At 35.3% G+C, this 4,471-nt stretch overlaps 1 long non-coding RNA gene across 1 annotated transcript; it reads right to left on the bottom strand.

Annotated features, from left to right (window-relative positions):
• Positions 1–1,870: 1,870 nt before the first annotated feature.
• LOC149552310 (uncharacterized) lies at positions 1,871–2,485 on the bottom strand. The gene is made up of 4 exons (XR_016353356.1): positions 2,372–2,485; positions 2,215–2,280; positions 2,037–2,126; positions 1,871–1,936 (listed from the first exon to the last, which is right to left on the bottom strand). It is a non-coding gene; the product is annotated as an uncharacterized LOC149552310 (long non-coding RNA).
• Between the last annotated feature and the right edge of the window lie 1,986 nt (positions 2,486–4,471).

Here is a 4,471-nt window from a genome sequence, read left to right as displayed (position 1 = left end):
TTCCCGGTCAATAATAATCTAGCCTATTGAGGTACATAATACTTCTCAATTAAACTTGTGTTAATTCAGTATTAATTTTGTAATTAACTAAAATTTCAGTATCTGTGTACAGGGGGTGACTGAGAAAACTATTTGAGGTCCAATTTGAAAATATATTTGTAAGGATCTCGACCAAGGTTCACAACTTCGATGATTAATACATTCATTCAGGCCAGAACCTCACTACAAAAAAATAATATATAAAAAAGGTAGTGAATAACGTCATGTCTAGACCCAAATCAACCAATGAAAGTCAAATTAGCATAATGTGGAACAACAATATATGCATTGAGTGGGTTGTCATAAAAAAGCTTCATAATAAAATTCATGTCTAGAATTAAAAGACCTTAAAGAACATTTATGATTGTAACACAAATGGCCATTCAAAACTGAATATGATTACAATATGTGAAATAGCATTACAAGAACTTGTAATGCTCTTGTGAACATCGTGTTAATTCTTGTAAGAATCCCTAAGATGCTTGTTATACTCAAAATTTTGTTGAAAATGAATTAATTTTTATCCTGTCGGTTAATTGGCTTAGGGTGATATATGCTTCTTGGATGGAATAATGAGTTCGTGATTAACTCTGTATTAAGATTCATAGCATCTTCTAGTTATTTGCAAAGGAAATTTATAAATTACTTGCTAATGTCATATGGCTTGCTTGAGAAAGATGTTCGTGTTCTTATTGATGGGTACTAATGACTATCCACATTTAGTTCTTCAATATCCTATTTGACAAGCTTTCCATAGACATTTCTTTGCCATACTAAGTATTTTTGAAAACATATTTGAGTAGAAGGACTACAGTAGATACTACATGATGTTTTAACAAATAAAGTAATGGGTTAAAGACTATTATTTCCAAGGTATTATGTCATAGTATTTTAATTGTAATGATCTTAGACTAATGATATTCTTGAAGGTAACTTCGACATGCAGCAAGAAAGACAACCTACAGCCAAGGCTATATTGTGCCTACAACCAAAGCCATAAATGCTCACAGCCAAAGCCACTAGTGCACATAGCCAAAGCCATGGATGCTTATAGCCAAAGTTACAAGTGTTCACAGCCAAAGCCATGAGTACATGAAGTCGATGATCACAATTGTTTACAACTATTTAGCAGAAACAGCTTCTTTGCAGTTTTTGAGAAATACTAATAAAGCAAAAAAGAGCATCTACTAGTTGGTAGACATAATGGCAACTCTCTAGCAATTGAATTTAATTTCATACATGCACATATCTAATTTAATGTCATACACGAACATATCTAATTTAACGTCATACATGAACAAACATATAATATAAAATGATAACCAATAATGTCATATACATTAACAAACACATGATATATTATGATAACCAATAATGTCGTATATGAACAAACATATCATATATTAACCAATAATGTCATACATCAAATATAGAATGTCATATGTACATCAAATGTGTATCGAATATGTCTCTCAGATGCCTATATATATACATGGGGAAGGAAACAAGTCTCTATATATATGTATCAAATATCTCAACTACATCTTTTCCTTCCCACGAGGGGAAGGAAACAAGTCTCTATATATATGTATCAAATATCTCAACTACATCTTTTCCTTCCCACGAGGGGAAGGAAACAAGTCTCTCGACGTCCTCTGCTGTCGTGTGGAGGGAGACAGTGGAGATGACGGGGCCCTCCTGACACGCTCACTTGACCTCTTGTTGAGGCTCTTCTCCAGGTCCAACTGATACAAAGAAAGTAGATATGAATCAATATTTATTATACGTTGAAATCAAATATATGTACTCACAAAATCAATTATTTTCTTACCGCCAACAAATAGTCACTCTGTAAGTCCACCTCAAATGCTCGTGGACGATCAGGCATGACAAGACCCTACAACAATTCAATAAATATAATCACTTATAAATAACATTAGAAATTTTGAGATTAACTATTATAAACAACAACTAAAATAAAGAAAATTCTTTCATACCTCCGTCAGTGGCTGTGAGCTAGCCACAGCTGCGGCCACTCCACTATCAACAGACTGTCGCAGATGAGGAGGTGTGTCCGACATCATGAGCTGCATGTCGTACAATACACGTTATATCTAACATGAAACATGGAATAAATATAATCAAATGAATTAAATTAACATGAAACAATTGTACCTGTGTGAAGCTCGTATGATGTCTCTGCTCTGCGTCTGTGGTAAAGGTTGAGGGTCCTGTGGAGAACTGATGCACAGGTATATTTTTTTTGGTCAATCCTTAATATGATTACGTAATAAATATATGTATTAATTAAAATGATTAAATTGATGCATACCTCAGGACTCGTCGAAGGGACAAAAAATGGGCCTGGAGGATCGCTGCTAGGCCCAGGAACACTTTGACCCTAAATTTTGAACAATGTCAATAAATCCTAATTAATTAATGATTCACTATATGTATGAAATGTGATCAAATTATTAATTTACCTGTGTGTCAATGCCAAATGTCTCATTCAGGAACTTATCGGTGACAAGCCCATCATCTGCACCATCTCCAACATGAGTGCCAAATGTGCATAGGGATCCGCATGAAGTGCACATGTGACCACGACGTATAGAAGGCTCCCCCTCAACTAATGGGCTCATGGAATGGATGAGGGTCTGCGTCAAAGCATTAATGGTCCCTAGAGTGCTGGCCTCTACATGTTCCTTCACAACTGAAAGAATAATCACATGCTCGCGCTGTGGATGGACCACGGCTACCCTAACTACATTAGGGTCATGACGTGCTCCTGGCCTCTCAAATGATGACCCCCCACCTCTACCCTGGGAGTCTAACATATCAAAATAATTGGGGATCTCCCCAAGGACAAACTCACAATATAATTTCTTCAAAAAATACATGGGGACCTCGTGATTGTTGCAAGGAGGGGCATCAAAAACCATCCACCATCTATCCCAAAAATGATTTCTAATAGCATCATGTATGCACCAATGGATGGGGAATCATTTAGTACCCTCTCTAACATTATTTTGCTCATCGGGTTTTCTAAATAATGCACATATACTACCTTTTGGTATTTCCTTTTTTCTAACATCTTCATATGACAATTTATTTGCATAAAATCTTTTTTGTTCATCCCTCTTAGCCCGCCAAATATCTAACTGACCACTAACATAGGCTATCTGGGTGTTAATGGATTCGAGGGATGATGCCAATTGAGCCCTCATTGGATTGGTTTGTCCGGATTCTTTCAACCGAGCAATGATTCCTTCTAATTTAGTTTTGCCTCTCTCTATTTCATTTCTTATATTTTCTTGTGTGCCTGGTGGAGGTCTTGCAATTGGTTCGAGTTTTGGAATTTGTTCTTCTTCTTGAGGAGGGTTTTGGTTTTGGGGTTCTTAAGGATTTTGATGTTCTTGTGGATTTTCTGGTTGATTATGAACATTTCCTGATAAAAAATCAATTGAAATTCAAATAAATAAACAAATCTAAATGAAATTTTTAAAAACCCTACAAAAGAATATAAAAAACTTACAAAACAATATGAAAAATATATCAAACAATGCAAAGTTAGGTTTATATCACTTACGATGTCGTCATGGGTGCGCTTGTGGTCTTGGATTTCGTCGACGAGGAGGCATTTTGGCAAATGGTGGTGCAAATGTTGAGTCTTCAACTCATGTACGTGCTGCTCATTGTAGGAGTAGAAGAAAATGCTGATGAAAATGATGGGCTGCAGGTTTGCAACCCATCATATATACTTTTTTTTTTTTTAAAGCGCGTACGCGCTTTTTAAAATAGGAAAAAAAAATTTCCTTGTCACCTTTTTGGCACCACAACTCAGTGCATATGCCCAGTCTAGATGAAACAATTTAAGTGTTCATTGGAAAAATTCTAAACCACATTCATGTCATAATTATATACTAGCTTCTCACAAAACTCCTTGGTATGTCATACTCGAAATGTTTAGATATGTTATGCTCAATAGATCAAACAATATTATTGGATACCCCTAAAGTTTCAACCACCACCTTTGATGTGGCCATTACTTAGTATGGAGGATGATACACACTTTCATGACATGGAAGAAGAATTTGAACACTGGGAAAAGATTTAGGAGAGTAAGGGATATTACTGGAGCTAGGCTAAAGGAGGAGTAGGGAAGAGTTCCACATCCAATTTCAGAATGAATGCCAGAATTAGGAAATTTTTAGTTACTAAAGGACCAACAAGAAACTAAGTTGGGGGGGATTTATGTGGCCATTTTATGGCCTAATATGTTACATATTTTTCTTAGTTTTGATGGTTCTGGACTTCACTTTTTACTATAATTTTATAAGACTCCCTTAAGAACATTATAGGTCTAAATTATTAAGTATAAATTTATTTTTGTATGGATATTAGGAAGGAATTTTACTTATTATAGGATAAA

The sequence above is a fragment of the Cupressus sempervirens genome, chromosome 6, assembly GCF_028749045.1.
Source record: "Cupressus sempervirens isolate cs-2001-9-10 chromosome 6, ASM2874904v1, whole genome shotgun sequence".
Classification (NCBI taxonomy): domain Eukaryota; kingdom Viridiplantae; phylum Streptophyta; class Pinopsida; order Cupressales; family Cupressaceae; genus Cupressus; species Cupressus sempervirens.
This window is presented reverse-complemented; position numbering and strand designations above follow the sequence as displayed.